The sequence below is a fragment of the Gobio gobio genome (assembly GCF_949357685.1).
Source record: "Gobio gobio genome assembly, chromosome: 23".
Classification (NCBI taxonomy): domain Eukaryota; kingdom Metazoa; phylum Chordata; class Actinopteri; order Cypriniformes; family Gobionidae; genus Gobio; species Gobio gobio.
Window position 1 is genome coordinate 27,448,694 of NC_137119.1, and position 17,716 is coordinate 27,466,409.

Genomic DNA, 17,716 nt, shown 5'->3' on the forward strand with positions numbered 1-17,716 from the left:
GCACGCCGCCACTGGACTCTATAGCAGACTCTGGAGTGACCAATCACGCTTCTCTGTCTGGCAATCCGATGGACGAGTCTGGGTTTGGCGGTTGCCAGGAGAACAGTACTTGCCTGGCCAGCAAGCCTTGCCTGGCTTGTATTGTGCCAAGTATAAAGCTTGGTGGAGGGGGGATTATGGTGTGGGGGTTGTTTTTCAGGGGTTGGGCTTGACCCCTTAGCTCCAGTGCAAGGAACTCTTAATGCTTCAGCATACCATTTTGACAATATCATGCTTCCAACTTTGTGGGAACAGTTTGGGGATGGCCCCTTCCTGTTCCAACATGACTTCGCACCTGTGCACAAAGCAATGTCCATAAAGACATGGATGAGCGAATTTGGTGTGGAGAAACTTGACTGGCCTTCACAGAGTCCTGACCACAACCCGATAGAACACCTTTGGGATGAATTAGAGCGGAGACTGCGATCCAAGCCTTCTCGTCCAACATCAGTGCCTGACCTCAAAAATACTCTTCTAGAAGATTGGTCAACAATTCCCATAAACACACTCCTAAACCTTGTGGAAAGCCTTCCCAGAAGAGTTGAAGCTGTTATAGCTGCAAAGGATGGGCCAACTCCATATTAAACCCTACGGATTAAGAATGGGATGTCATTAAAGTTCATATGCATGTAAAGGCAGGCGTCCCAAAAACTTTTGGCAATATAGTGTATATATACATACATCCAAGTGAACAGACATGACAGTGAGAAAAGTGGCTGTTTATACTCTTGCATTGTGATTGACAGGAATATTTGAACATGCTTCTCCATTGATCTACATAGGACAACAATGTCCTATTATATAGCTGCGTATCTGTCTTTCATCTGACAAACTGTCTCAGAACACAGGTTCCACAATAACAGGCCACACGGGGGTGAAAGGGCATGAAAGCAGAGCACCAAAAAAAAAGAGCTTCTAACTGATGCACAACTCCAAAATAAAGTCTTTAACAGTCAATGCTCCCAAGTAGAGAATAAGGTCAAGTTAAGTTTAAGTGTGTCATGCTTAACCGGTTGCTCCCTCGGAGCTGAGTCAGTGTGAGTAAGCACCGAATTGAGTCAGTGTGACTCCCGGGGCTCCCCAAGGGCCCGGGTCAGACCTGAGCACTGAAGCACAGCCGTCTACACAAAGCTAATATCAGCCTCAGTTAAGGACCTGTGAGAGCAGGTTTCATTACAGCTTGACTTGGTCTGTATTTAGAGGCCTCCTGCTCTTTGTCAGGTATTATTGGAGAAGGCAGCCCACACCGCATGGAAGACACTCAATGAATAGATCATTATTGATTTTACCTAAAAGGCACATTGAATGAAATCAGTCTCTCTAGCATCTCCACTTGCCCCCACCTCTCCACTTCGTTCAGCCTTCAGGCCGGTGAGAACTCCCTCCAGCCCTCCAGCCGGCCGTCTCTTCGCAGGCCTGCCACTGAACGCGCAAAATATCCGCGTATCGATCACTGGCCCCAAAGGTCAACTCTTGAGCATTCACTGCGAACGCTTCAACAATCCAGTTAGGCGGTGTGCTCTCAGGCTTGTAAAGCACTGAGAACGGCCATTTTGTTTCGAGTGTGGTAATCCCTCTCACACACATGAACGCAAACAAAAAAGGATGGGTTTGAAAGGTTGAATGTCTTTCTCGTTCCCTGGCCCAACTTTGAACCGGTTTGTCTTTGTCCTCTCTCTGAGGGGTCTGCTCGACTCTATTTTCATGGATGTGCACTTTTCTTCAACAACAAAGAGCCAAATTTGATGGGGACGGCACAGCTGGAGAACTGCAATCTAAAAATCACAGCTGGCTCACAGTGGGCGACTGGCCATCCTAGCATCCCTTATACATTTACTGTGTGTTGTGGCTAAACAGGCTTGGATACCCGGTCTGTCAGTCAGAGAATCAGAAATAACACTGAATCCGAAGGCACAATGCTAATAAGTCCTCGAGCTACAGAAGCGGACCGTGGCGAGGACACTTGTGGGGGGTGCGGTGATTGTTTCCATGCATACATATTTTCATTTTCATGTTTATGTATTTGTGCCGACGCCTCAGATTTTTTCAAAGCTTTGTATGAGTCGCCCACACTTGGGTGTCGAGGAGATGGCATGGATAATAAAAGAAAATGACTCTCAAAAAAATAAATAAAAACGAGACACCAAAACATGTCCTTCCTTCTGTTTCATCATCACACAACTGTTGTTTGCTGAAATTCCCATCTGCGTGTGATGCCCCGCTGTCTTTGCTTACGCCGGCAAGCAGCAGCGCAGCCTGTCGTTCTCCGTAAAGTTTCTAAATCACCGACTTGACTATTTGTCAACCTCAGTACGACATGCTGTGGTTTTAAAAAATTCATGCAGTCTAATTTATGCTAATATGCTGCCTATTTAAGTACCAGTAACTGGCTGTTGGAGCTAAAGAGAGAAAACTGGAGGAGGGAGCGGTTTGTCTGCATTCTCCAGGTTTAGATGATCAAAGCGTATAATGATCAGGCCACGACCGAGCCAAAACCACATGGAGCGCTCTGTGTTTACGTTCCTGTTGATGTAGCATTGCTGGGTGGTTCAAACCATTGAAAGCAACCAAGCTTTGGTTTTGTGTGCACTGAATTGATCTAGTTCTGAGAAAGAACTGCAAAAGCAGGCTCAAGTGGAGTGTTAACACTGACAGCGTTTATGTCGCTCTATACAGCAAATAGAAAAGAGTTTGTCCTTAAACATTGAGTACCATAAGATGGTCACTGAATCTTAAGTGCATGAGCAGGTGAACAACATTTAATTCCAAATGGTAATCGATTTATAAAGAAGCCTTTATTTTACGTTGCTTCATAAAAGCCTACTGTGCAAAAGACCACGTTATAGCGTATTTTCAACATGTTTTCTGCTGTGTTTGACAAGCTATGCTCAGCATTTAAAAATTTGTATATGTACATAATATGAACGCCGTAGCTTATTAATATGTGTTGTGTACACTTGAATTGTGTAAACAGGCCTAAGCCATCCACATTTGTGCAATAAGTTTTGCATACTCAAACTTAATGTAACCGAGAATTGCCTGTATTGTCCTGTAGTTTTTATAAATTAAAATGTCTGAACTAAAAAATATAGGCATATTCAAATAAATAAATTAGTGCTGTCAAATCGTAACCTGACAAGCCAGACCCACATCAAGATGTTGGGTCTGGGAACACCATTGGCAGGGCTCAATCCGAGGGGCGGGATAAACAGTTGTCTTTCAAATTCCCTCTGCACGCAATAGGATAGCGCTACAACCAACCAGAGCAACGAAGAAGGTGAAGCGGAGCTAGTTGATAGATTAAACTTTCGTCGTATCCGGTAAGCAAAACTCCAAACACATCTTCCTTTCATTGAATGACTTCAATGCCGTTCTTTGTTATTTTCTCAAAGAAAAGCTTAACTCCAAGTCTTCCAGAGTCGCGGCCAAAGCCGATTCGAAAGACATTCGCCAGCTTCTTTGTTTACAAGTAGCACGGTGAACCGCCGCAACTCTGCCGTCATTATGTTAGGCCCGCCCACCGACTCTATACACGATGTGATTGGTCTGACCAGAGTTCGGTTTTCCCAGCTCACAAGCAAACGGAGAGTTGCTAGACGACCCTTGCTGCAAATTAGATTTGTTGCCGCTAGGTGCGTCTAGATTTCTAGGCTAGTCACATCGATTAATCACGATTAATCGATTTGATTGCACTAAAATAAATAAAAATTTAATTATTTAAAAAAAATCAAAAACATAAAATTAAATGAATATGTAAATATAAAAATAAATGCTAATTCAAACTATTAAAAAATACTATTATAGTAAATAAATAACACTGCCTAGTGCCTAATATTTAAGGGAATGTAAATTGAATATCAAAGCAGAACATCTACTCTTTTTTTCTGTCCAAATACTGTAGTCTCAAACGAAATATTTGAATATCTTTCAAACTTCCATTAGCATGAACCTCACAAACTTTGGTAAATCAGGTGACCACATTTTCCTAAGAAAAATGCTCATTGTAGCAACTTGTTACCTTGTAAACTTGATAAAACAATTCTGTTTTACCTGAAAATTGCGTGTCAGCTTGAACTGGTGATTTTGGCTAGTGGTTGATATGTTTGGATGCAATATGGATCTGTGTATGGCTTGCTGGGTCTCCAATCTGAGGCTGAGACAGTTGGTTAAAACTTCTTTGAACACATGCTTGCTGAAAAACAGACATAATGACACTTCATTTACTACTTGTTAAATGATCTGCCTGCCTTAAACTAAACACCACCTAACACTGGTAATATAAGTCTTCCCAAATTGAACTCTGCATATTAAACAGTCCCTCAATCTGAAAGTTATTTGATTTAAACGCTTTTAGCTCAGACTTCTAAATCACATTCCCTAAATACTGAGGTAATAAAGATGTCATCTGACTTTTCCTATAGAGTCCATACACACATCCTCTGTACCAGCTTACAGTAAGTTGGCAAAAAGATTCCTTCTCGTTTGACATTTCCATGCAATCAGGCTTCGGGTTTGAATCACTTCATTCCACTGCCTCTGCAACTGCCCCATCCACATGCCAAGAGAATGAAATCGACATGCAGGGAAATTTACACAGTGCGAGCAAAAATCCCGACTCAAGTTCTGTGTGGACAGCAAGGGGCTTTCCTCCAGCTCATTGTCCCTTCCTCAGGTCTATTTTCCTCTCCAACAGCATCTCACGAGCTTCATTTGAGGGTTTTACAATGAATCTGCACATTCTTGCGGCTCAAATGTATTGTACAAAAGCTGAACCAACTGTCTCCACAAAGAGACATTTGACCCCTGATTGGTGGAACAGTTGAGCCAGTGCTCCATATATGGTTATCCTTAACACACAACCCCTTTCAGTTTAGACCGGTAACACGAGTGTATTGATTCTCAATTCCTCCAGCAGTGCGGGAAAAGCATTATTCCAGTTCTGCTTGACTGTGCCTATAAGACAGGGGGTAAACAGGGACTCTCCTTTAGCCAGAGACCAACAGTAATGTGCTTATTAAGACGAGGGGGGTCCCGCTAAGGCCAGACAGTGACATTTGACCACGGCCTCCATCTGAGACTAATCAATCACATCATTATAATGGTCTAAGTTGAGGAATTTTCCAGCATGGTTGAAGGTTTTGGTGGTTTCCTCCTGTGAAGATGACTTTCATTATATCGCCATAGAGAAAGACCGTCATTATCTTCTGAGCAAACGCTTACACAGCTCAGTTTGATGTCAAGTTAATTAGTATATGCTGAATATAGCAATTACAACAGAATTCATTCTTATTTCTGTGTCACATGAATTAGGCAAATGAGTTAAAGAGTTCAATAAAACCGGTTTAAGTGAAGCAATGTAACTCTGTAGATGCTGATTCAGCACCGATGATGTTATATAATCTAAATAAATTACCACATTCATCTGATTTTTGATTCATTGATTTGGTGCTCAATTTGCATTTTCTATTATTATCAAATTAGTTGAAAATGGATGTGCTGCTTAATATTTTTGTGGAAATTGTATACGTTTTTTTCAGGATTCTTTGATGAATAGAAAGTTCAAAAGAACAACACATATTTGAAATAGAAATCTTTTGTTACATTGTATATTAACTGTCACTCTCGATCAATTTGATAAATTCCTAATGAATAAAAGTATTAACCTCTTAACTGTCACCCCCCTTTTTGAGAATACACATGAAAATGCACTATCCAAACTTAAAGGGCTGTAATTCAAGAATGCAGACTATAGACCTAAGTTTGTTCTTGTTTTAAAGCAGACACTCGGCAGATTATTGCTGAAGTGAAGGCAATTCAAAATATGAAAGTATGAAAAAGTTATGGAAGTTTAAATTTACTGTAAATAAAAAATACTGTACAAAATATTTTTTATTTTATATAAAATATATATTTTACAAAAATGTTTTAATCTAAAATTACTATAAAATCAAAGCCATATGTCTAAGCAAGTTGTGTTCCAAATTTGAAGTTGATATCACAAAATGTTCTGTCCAAATGTCACTTCCATCACAAAACGGTCACCAAATATGGAACCTTGAGACTCAGACCTTTCCGACGATATGTGTTTTGTCAAGATTAGAAAAGATTTTGATTATAAAATAGTTAAAATAAATGTTGTAATATGAAACATGACACCGCCCACTAGGGGAGGAGCCTGCTAAAAGAATTTAAAGTACCATTTCCATGGTAACGCAACGTCCAATTTCAATTTGGAGTTCGTAAGCTTTCGAATGATACCTAATTTATGATAATTACTAAAATATGTGATACACTGTTAGACATTTATAAGAGATTTTACAGTAACTTACTGGCAACACTGTTGCCAGTAAGTTACTGTATTTGAGATTTACAGTACAATAACCGCATTTCAGTTTACAGTAACTACATGTTACTGTAATTTTGTAATACAGTACTGTTACTGTAAACCTTGGTTAACAGTGCATTAATCCTAATCCTATTCAATAATTAATACTTACTGAATTACATTAATTCTTACATTAATCTATCCTACAGAAGTAATCCAAACAGACAATTATTATGAAATATAAAATTATTTATTTAAAACATTTTAAGTGCTTTAACTTAAACATGTAAATGTGTGGAAAAAGTTCACTTTAAAACATCCTCGAATCAAATCTTATTTTCAGAAAATCATGTATAAAAGTAATCAGAGTGCATTCAATATCACTTATTTTACATTTTATTTACATTTACATTTATGCATTTGGCAGACGACTTGCATTGCATTCAAGATACACATTTTACATTTTGTCAGTTCTTGCTTTCCCTGGGAATTGAACCCATGACCTTGCTAGTGCCACACACTATTGTTTGAGCTACAATTTTAAAAACTCTGCAGAAAATAGTTGGTAGAATACTGTAAATAGTTGGTTGAAGAATACTGTAACTTTGGTGCAAAATACACATATACATGAATAAAATATAAACAAAGAGCAAATTAATTCTGAAACAAGTTATCACAACACAACACAAACACAAGTTTCATGTCTGTACCGATCTCTGCCATCTTCCACATTGGATGATTTCAAACAGGAACCAGGATTCTGCTCCATTATGGCAAGAAGTCCCTCTAGATAAGAATGATATGAAGTTAGTCATACAATTTGAGTATACACAAACATTTTACACTGTTGGAATTTAATAAAAAATAATAATCCCATTACAATTCATCATAATGGTAAAATACTATTTTATAGACAGTTAACACTTTGAGGTACACCTAGCTAAACGTATGCTGTCTAGTCTAATCCAGTCCTGCAATGCCTTCATGAAGATGTGAAATGAAATGTTCAGTTTTTGTTTTAGCTGGTGATTCAATGTTATGAATATTTTGAAGAATGTACTTTGTAGTTATGCTGAACCTGATTGCATATTAGAGAGGTGTCTCTGTTATTTAGCTTAACAAAATTGATATTGAGTAAAAAACTAAAGAAAACTGTTAGTACATAATAGTAGCAGCAGCACAAACTACATGCTCCAAAAAAGTAATATTACTGAATCACCTCAACATGATTTCACAAACTATTTAATCAAAAACAACAATGTAACCTTTTATTGCAGGATGGATTACATGTATACTGCATTAGCTTTAGTAAGGTATCCTCAAACTTAATGCTACATTCACACGGGGCACCGGCGTTAACGCTTCTCATTTACTTTGAATGGTTGACGTCATGCGTTGCTGAACTGAATTGTGGGTTCCGTCGCGTCGCTTCACTCACGTTGCAAGCGGCAGAAGTTGAAAGGTGTGTTGGACATCAGCTGTGGCTGGATGCAACCAATCGGCGAGAGTAGCCGCGTGCAGGCGGGGAGGAGCTGCAAACGGAGACGTGAAGTCTGACACTTTCTGCTTCCCGCAGTGATGCTTGCACTGTGTTTGCACACTTTATCAGCTGAAGTGAAATAAATGCAATATTTGTCAATGCACAGATGTTTCAGAGACATTTTTTGTCATGTAATACTTTATGCACTACTTAATACAGCGTGTGTTTGTACAAGAATAAAGTTAACATACAAGCCTAAACTATCAATGAAGTGGGGGTCTACATTTTTCATCTGTTTTATTTTGATAAACATGACAATATAACAACGCAACTACATGAAAAGAGATTTAACTGTTATAAAAAAGAGATTTGTGCGCATTAGAGGAACTGAAGGTTTTAGAATAAACACGAAACACATGTGATCGCTGTCATGCGGAGAATCTGGCCAATCGTGGAACAGCTGTGTCGTCATCAAAGTCTGTGCAGTCGCTCTAGAGAAACTGCACCGGCTGTATTAGCCGACTGCTCTCGAGGTGATTTGATGCCATACGTCACTGTCACGTGGCGTTGGCGCTGTCTCAGGTCAGACAAAATTTCTAACCGGCATGACGCCCTGTGTGAATGCAGCGTAAGTGTCTGTGTACATTACATATCCTATCAAAAAAGTGTCTCACCTAGTCCAAGTTTTTCCATTCAAACTCCATTAGGTGGCGAAGGAAGGATGACACTCTGTTGTTGATTACAGTGGTCTTCCTGTTCACAACTTCCCTGGTCTTCCGACTCACTCCGGTTTTGGTGGTGCATCTTGTTCCCTCCTCTGGGTTTTTCCTCACGAAAAAAACTTAAAGCAAGAGAAAATTAAGAGAATAAAGATATTTTAAATTTCATCACCCTTAGTGCCTTTGCTTTAAATGTTTTTGGTAACACTTTAGAATAATGGTCCGCCATTAAACGGATAGTTCACCAAAAAAAAAAAAAAAGTAAATTCTGTCATTTACTCGCCCTGTTGTTCTAAACCTTTTAAAGAATGTTTGTAAACAGACAATTTTGAGGCACCATTCACTTCCATGGTAGGAAAAAATTACTATAGAAGTGAATGGTGCCTCAATCTGTTAGGTTACAAACATTCTTCATCTTCTTTTGTGTTCAGAAATGTATTCAGGTTTGCACTTGAGCAACATTATTCTAAAGTTTTGCCATGTTTTTTTCATAAATTATATTTAATCTGCCAAAATCATACAAAAATTGTCCAGGACTGCTTCAATTCCAGAAAATAAAATTATAATCTGTCAGTCCTGGACAAACACAGTTTTGGATTATTTTAGTATAATATAATTTATGAAAAAAAAACATGGTACATGGCTAGTTACAGCTAAAAAGAGGTGGAAAAACTAAATTTTGTGATTCTGTTAAACAGACCCGACTAAAACATACAAGAAAAACTTTGAATTATCAGTAATATGTGGAGAAACAAAGAGGACTAACGTTACTTACCGTTGTATGAGTTCCAGTGTCGCACAGCACAGGCAGGCTCCTGGTATTCTTATCTAAAATGTAAAATAAATAATGTCAATCCAAATGTAAACTTTGTTTGTTAACGACATTATTTTTGCAACTAGTGGCCAACGTTAATTTACTAACTAACGTCGTCCTAAATGTACGCTTAATATGGTCGATAAACAAAATCTTCATTGTATTGGTAAAGTTAATTCAATAAACTCACTAACGTTAAGTCTTTTTAAAAATAAAACGTTAGGTTTATGTTACCTCAGTTTTAGTACCAAAGCTGAAGCAAATGATAACCTAACGTTATGTAAAGTATTGTCTCTCTCCTCGGGCAGTAACGTTACACACGACGCTGGCTGCACTGGTTCCTAATCTAATTCAATAAACTCATTTTTTTAAAATAAAACGTTAGGTTTGCCTCAGTTTTTAACAGCAAAGTTTAAGCAAATGATAACCTAACGTTATGTAAAGTATGTTGTTCGGGCCGTGATCTCTCTCCTCGGGCAGTAACGTTACACACAACGCTGGCTGCACTGGTTCCTAATCTAATTCAATAAACTCTTTTTTTTTTTTAATAAAACGTTAGGTTTGCCTCAGTTTTTAGCAGCAAAGTTTAAGCAAATGATAACCTAACGTTATGTAAAGTATGTTGTCCGGACAAGAGCTCACGTGAGCTCTCTCCTCGGGCAAAACTTACAACGCTGCACCGGTTCCTAATCTAATTCAATAAATTCATAAAACGTTAGATTTACCACAGTTTTTAGCACCAATGCTGACAAGCTAAAATTGGGGTGCAGACAACCGCGGATAGTACAAATCACACTTACCTTGCTTGTTTGCCGTTCTCACGGGGGATGAAAAAATCTTCGCAGGGTGTCCGGACACAGCTCACATGTTCTCTGGAACCGTGAGCTCTCTCCTCGGGTGAAACTGTCAACGCTGCACTGATGGTTCCTAATATAAATCTAAAGCAAATCCTGTCGATCCCAATTGTGCCAAATAGGCCGTTGTGGTAAATACAGTATTATACTTTATTTTTAAAAAATACAGGAAATCACTGTATTTGGTGTTTGACGTCATAGAAAATACCCATGATGCAACGGGAATTACAGTTATTTACTGTTAAGAGAATTTACAGTATTATACTGGGTGATATATAGTAAATAACTGTACAAATTACAGAAATGTCTAACAGTGTACGAAAAAAAGGCGATCAAGTGCCAGGTGTCCTGCTAGCGGGACGGTGACAGTTAAAGGAACTGTATGTAAGAAAATGTATTTCAATTAATCATAAAATGGCCCTGATATGTCACTAGACATTAAGAAATCATGTTAATTTCACTGACAACGGTTGTCCGGCCAAGATATTGTCATTTTAAAAGTGAAGTTGCAGCCCTCAACTGATGTTGATGTTGACATGTTGTGTTTTGGCCTGAAGCGCCACCCTCCACCTGTCTACCAATCACGAAGTCAGTAATGTTTCGGCATTCGGGTTGCCAGCTCTGCTCTAGTTACCACAGCTGCAGCTACAAACTTTTTGGAAAAACAATGTGTAACTTTACGAAACCTAAATGACCTCGTTATGAATCAGAAAAACGTTGTGACAGTTTCCGAAATAAAACAAGGATTTGTATGCCTTTGAAAGATGGAGAAGGCTGAAAACGGAGAAGATTATGAAGACTGACGCCAACGTTGCTAATTTTCTCATGGACAGGTAAGGTTCATCTATGTTTGGCTAACTTACTTACGTACTTAATGTAAATGGACATTTCAAATATTCATGACAGTCGTGCAAAGTAACGTTAGGTTAGCGCAGATGGAGGAGGTGGTGGGTCATTGAATTGAAAAGGTAACGTTAAGGAATTGTTTGGTAAATAAAAACGGCAAGTCGTCATTGCTAACATTAGTAATGCATTATCAGAGCTCGTTTCTCTGTCATTATGCTGGGACGCTGAGGAAAACAACATTAGCACGCCTATGGCAATGTGAAAACGTATTTGAGACAGTAGCCTAACGTTACCTCGGTAAAAATGATTCCTCATTCGTTCTTCGCATATATAGTGGACAAAACATGCTGCAAGTTGACCTGTATGACCATTGCTAATGTTATTTAGTTTTGCTGTAATTTTACTATAATATACTATAGTATTTTTTCATGTGGAAATGTACTGTCACATACGAGCGTTCATATTTACGATTATATTTGGCTAATCGCTATTAGTACATTTTTGCGATTCATAATTACTTCACAAAACATCGCTCTTGAAGCATAAACATAATTAACAGAAAGAAAAAAAAACTTACTGTATAGGACTCGTCACTTGCCATTGAAAGCTCCTTGTAGCAGCCTACGTTCCTGCTGGATCCTGCAGCCTATTTGGCAACCTCGAGTCAGGGGGAGGGGGAGAGGGGATACACCGCTCTACAGTAATTTTAAAGTGATTGCAGTACCAGTTTTGGCCACAGTCCTACATACAGCTCCTTTAAGAGGTTAAATAAAAACTTTGTTTGGACATGCAGAGTCACACTGTAAACCTGAATTTGGCAAAACTCAAAACATTTTTAGGTAATCCATTAAATAACAATTTTTAAGTTAAGAAATTCAAAGTTTAACATTGAAGATTTTTATTTTGTACTCATACATTTTAATTGCTCTTAACTTGAAATATTTGAGTACATTCATACATTTAACTTATAATTATCATGTAATCTCATCTTAAATATTTTTAGTAGTGGAAACTTGGCTACTTTTAACTAGCTAAAGCCCTATTCTGACACTAATTGTTTCTCACGTGGAAGTCCGTAAAAATAAATTTTCAGTGATTAAACTCATGCACTCGGATGGTGATATATTCACGGTGGAGGAGTGAGTTTTGTGATCCTGCGCACCTGGGAATGCGCTGCTCAAGTGGTCAATAGCATGATTGTATGCTGTAAATAAAATGTCATATGCTTGGTATAATAAGAATAAATGCATGTTTAATTTAATAATAGGAAAATAATATCCTAATTATTATTAAATTTTTTAAATCTGTTTAAAAATAGGAAGATGTATAGACGCACATTATAGTTAAAATGGTTTTCTTGTATTTTATCTCAAAATAAAGGATGTCATTTTATTCCACATGGAAATGAGCAGAAATAAGTTAATACAGCCTTTTATTTACATGAGGTAAACATAATTCTGCTTGGTTATTTTAACATATACAATTGCTGCCGTCACAACGGCCCATTTCAAATGTTTATGTGCGTTTCTTCTTTGTATTTTTTGAGCGGTGATGAAATATATTGCTCTTGTAAATACTTGCATTCAAGTAATTAAAGTCTAGATCTTTAAAATGCATTGAAATTACAGCGAAGCGCAACCGTACGGTGCTCTGCAGTGGTCAAAAAGGATATAAACAGTGAATTTTGAAGTTATATATTCTTGAAAACTTGAAAAAGATGTGGATTCGGATGGCAATTAAATGACCACACGACCTTGGTGTTTGTCAAAAAACAGTTAATTTGACCGGGGATTTTTACGTGGGTGGTGGGAAAAAAACACTGACATTCTGGATTCGGACGGCAATAAAATCACTGACTAGCCCCTGTCAATGATGAAAATGACCGAATAGGGCTTAATTCAGTAAATGCTTATTTGGTTATTGGTAACACAATGCTTTGGTAACATTAGCAAATTCTGAATGAGTAAAGCAATATAAAACATGTATCATATATCTGTTCTAAAAATAAGCTCATGCTCCACTCGTGACCATGATGGTAAAAATCATTACGTAACACTTATTTTTAGCATTTACTGTCCCTTTCGAGTGTCATGCTAAGCTTGCAGGGAAATATAAATCTCGGCCCAGTTTCAGTTAAATTTAAGTTTGTCTAAATTAAAAGAAACAAGTTCATAAAACTCAAAACAACGAAACAATTCCGATTACTTAAAATACGTCAGTTTTGTGAACTCAAAGGAAAAAGAAAGTTCTAAATACTCATAAAAGATCATTTGATTGAACTAATTTGTTTAATTTAAGTTTACCCTACTCAAACCAATTGATTATTTTGAGCACTAGATTTTACAGTGCACCAATGAATGTTCTGTTATGGTGCTTATTGTTTACAAAATTCTGATTAATACAGGACAAATTGCATATTCAGGTTCACATCTCGTGCAAGTAAAGGCAGTCAGTGATAATCTCATTTAAACCCTCTCATGGCTAAAACAATGATTATCAAGAGATGTTTATGTTCTTATGTTCTGTTTACGTTATTAACGGAACATCAAATTATTTGCAATACACAATTCTGTAGAACTGGTGGTAGCTCCACCCACAGCAAAGTCTCATTGGTCCAAAACCCGTCCTGATTAACCATTGAGATCAATCACACACAATTTTTGCTTTCAGTGAGGAGAAAAATGAATGTTTTTGCTGGAATCTTGCTGCATTGCATCAGGTTAGGACGCTGTAAAAACACATAAATATATTAAATGTACAGCTAATAAAATGTGGCCAGTTTCACAATATTACTTTGTCGATAAAAACACAATCGTCTCTTAAGCCTCCAAGAGGTAAACAACAGTTGTTCATGCTGGTTCCCTGAAAATACACCAAGCGCAAAAGTCAATAATCAAGTTTATCTGCGAGCTGATGGGTTCAAATGAGCACTTAACGAACGTCTCTTCATTTTGTGGATTCAGTAGCCTTATTAATTCAAATCTGACTTTGAATGCCTGCATGTAGCCGGGATAATTATTAGCAGGGGAAGATCAAAGGAAGCATATTATGGGCCTTCTTCAATTTTTTTTCCCTTTTTTGCTGATGTGTGTGATGTGCCTCCACTTTGATGTTGTAAGCTGTTTCATTTAATGTAGAGAGGATAAAAATACTACACCATGTAATCTGGCATTTATCCTGGGAGAGCAGAATCCCAAAATGTGACACATGTCAAGAGGCAGAAAAAAAAGGAACAAGAGGGGAAAGAACCTAAAAGAATGAGTGTGTTTCTACCCAAAGAACTGACCCCCCATCTATGAACACATCATCAAAAACACTGTGCTGTTAAAAGCAGGGGGATTCAGCTTTTCATTAAAATAATAAGCAAATGCTCTTCTGACCTGGTGAAGATAATAATTAGACTGAGACGATGGGCAAGCTGCATAGCTAATATCGCTTTTTAGCTTTGAAAATTAAACTACTATTTACTAGTGAGTACTACTAGTATCTATTACCAGTTGTGATCGAGTTATTACATTAAGTGAGTCACTGAACCATTCATTCTAACAATAGAAGAAAAAAAAAACTGATTCTTTCATGAACGAAACGAGTGACAGGTTGCATCTGAATATGTATACTTCTTTAACCCTCATCCCTCCATCACACTTAGTAACAAATCCTTCCCTCGCGGGTCAAAATGACCCGAAAGCTTATCTCATTTCATTTTGATATTTTTTCTATTTGTTAATGCAATTTTTATGGAGATTTTTATTTTATTGTATTTACCTTTAAAATACTAGATGTTATCAATAAATAATAAATAAATAATATTTTAAGCACAGTCTTTCAACACAATTTCATTAATAAGCCTTTTAATTCAGCTTCATATCTTACATTGCCGACCTTCATATCTTACATTGCCGTCTTTGCCGACCTCTTGTGTAAAAAAAAAACAAACATGATACTTCTTGACTCTTGCCACTAGATGATCTTATATAGCTCTAAATGGAGAAAATGAGCTGTTCCACTGGGTCCTAAAGTCAGTTATCGCATATACACATGTAGACATTATAAAATAATTTTTTTGGTAAAGTTTTAGCGTTTTTAGGGTTTTCTATGTTTACCGAAGAATTCAATGAATTCCTAAGTGGGTCAAATTGACCCGCGAGGGAAGAATTTGTTACTTTTTAACCACAAAACTCCTCGGATCCAGTAAACATTTTTTTGTGTGTTTGTGGTTCAAGTGCGACAAAAGTCTTAGGGTCTTGGACCACGCCGATGAACACTCAATTTTTTTTTAAATTAAATAAAAAATGAGTTTCGGGTCAAAATGACCCGAGGGAAGGATGAGAAGGTTGAAAAAAAGATTATGTGAAAAGAGTAGTATGCCCGAATTCATAAAAAAGTGTAGACAAAATGCACCTGAATGACCTACTACTTTAGATTCTAATGTGTGGATTCAATGGACACTTTATTATCCCATGAGGCCGTGGTAGAGGATTTGCAAATGGCAGTGAAGTGTCACAACTGACACTGTAGGTCACGTGACAATGACAACACGACGATGTAACCATGACAAGTCTGGATTACATTTTTAATGCTTGGGAAGTAATTGTATTCGAAAGAAGAATCAACTCAGAGAATATAGGCAATTTTGGATAAATGTCTTTATGAGTGAGTCATTGAATCGTTTATTCAAACGATTCATTCAGGAAGGCCACTATATCTTTAATTTAGTTGTGACTTTATTTGTAACCATTTGTATTTTGGCGGGGCAAAATAGACAAAGTAACTTGCATTGTATTGTGTCTAAAATGTAAATTACTCAATAGTAAAGCCTTGTTTATCCAGCTGTCAATAAAAAAGCAAACTCACAGTTGTTATTGTGTTGTTTTTTGAGAGATGTAACATATGAGGTTTAAAAAAATAATTTAGAATACTTTTTTTTTTTTGTAAAATGTTTATCACTGCATAATTGGTACCTAAAGTTTCAAATTCAATTTTTAAAGGCCCAAATAAAGTACTTGACAAGCACATATTTTATTGACAACTACTGTATTTGGGAGGAAAAAATAAAGATTCACCTACAAAAAAACTATAGTTGAATTTGCTAATAGAAAGCATTTGATTGGACAAAAATCTGTCATCAGAATGAGTCATCAATATTTTGTTTCCAAGAAGAGACAGACTGAAAATATACTGTACATGTCTGCTAAAAGTGAATTTTGTCGACAGATATCCAAACAGCACTAAAATTCTAATTTCACATCTTTAATAGTAGTAGAATAGAGTGTATACTGAGCACAGTGTGCGGTTTGCATCAAGCTGAGTGTGTCTGTGATAAAACGAGAGAGAAAAAGGAATACAGATGAGTCCTTATATGTTGATATGAACCCCCTCCCTGACAAAAGTATTGATTTTTCTTGTGTGTAAAAGGAGCTGGCATGTGTGTGTGAGAGAGAGTGTGTGTGTGAGTGAGTGAAAAGAGAGAGAAAATTGATAAAAATGACTCCCAATGTGAATATACATTGGGGGAAAAAAATAGGTGTTAAAAACGTAGTACTGATTTTGTATATACCCTAGAAAGATACATTTGTTCAATTATGAACTTGTGTGCATGTGTGCTCTGCAGACAGATAGAGGGTTATACTGCGTGTGTGTATAAAGCGTGTGTGTGTTAATGATATATCTTCCTTGGTCGGGCCTGTGCTTCCAATTTGGAGGCTGTCAGAGTTCAGGGTGATGAAGTGTCAAAGCTGGAAGCTTGATGCATGTGGAAAGGGCAGGTTCTATAGGGGCCCGGCAGTGCCTCTGTCATCAGACACACACACAAACACACACGCTGTGAAATGTCACGCACAAATATGCACTCAACCCCACACACTGTCAGGGCACAGCGCGTGCACGCAGAGGGGCCCACACGCGCATGACCCCCTCCCCCCGTTTCATGTATTTCATACGTGTCTGAAAGGAAAAAAAAGCTAGGAGCATCAGAAATGACTGGGAATTATTATCCGCCAAACCTTCCACGAAATAGAATAAAACAGCAGCGGCGGCCCAGCGAGAGCTGAATTCAAACCGTCAGAAGCGGCTCTGTGTACCTGCTCAACCACCATGAGGAGCCTCATTAACAACATGCAAAGTGAACTCATTCAGAGGCTGAGGAGACGAACCCAGCTGTCACTGAAGATGACTGCTTTAATTGTCTAGGGAGGGGGCGGCGAAGGGGAATGAAAACGGAATGAAGTGTTGTTCGCTAATTGAAAGATTTCTCCTCATATTCCAGGTTCCTCGTGACAGATGCCCGAGGAGCCATTGAGGAAACGGGAGCCGACTTCATTGTGAGCTGATGAAAGAGACAGACCTTGGCCTCCCAGAAGGAGTTCCTCTCCGTCGTCCTCTGAGGCGACTTGAAGAAGGGTTTTACCGCACAGGTGTGACAGCCCATCAGAAACGCACCGCATACGTTAACCGTACACACACAAATACACAAATCAGAGACAAGACTCGCAAAGGACGGACTTGCACTGGGCACCTGTGCCGCTTTGATCGCTCTGCCCGGGAAAAGTGTGGGAGATGTTTGGAACATCCTAATGGTTCCTCAAAACACAGTTGTGTTCAGATTCTACAGAGCTGCAGTGCTTGTGTTTTTTTCCGCAA

General features: G+C 38.0%; 1 long non-coding RNA gene across 1 annotated transcript; it reads right to left on the minus strand.

Moving 5' to 3' along the window:
• Positions 1 to 6,597: 6,597 nt before the first annotated feature.
• On the minus strand, positions 6,598 to 10,005 carry LOC307119871. Its single transcript, XR_013815696.1, has 4 exons — positions 9,339 to 10,005; positions 8,519 to 8,685; positions 7,738 to 7,973; positions 6,598 to 7,150 (listed from the first exon to the last, which is right to left on the minus strand). It is a non-coding gene; the product is annotated as an uncharacterized lncRNA (long non-coding RNA).
• Between the last annotated feature and the right edge of the window lie 7,711 nt (positions 10,006 to 17,716).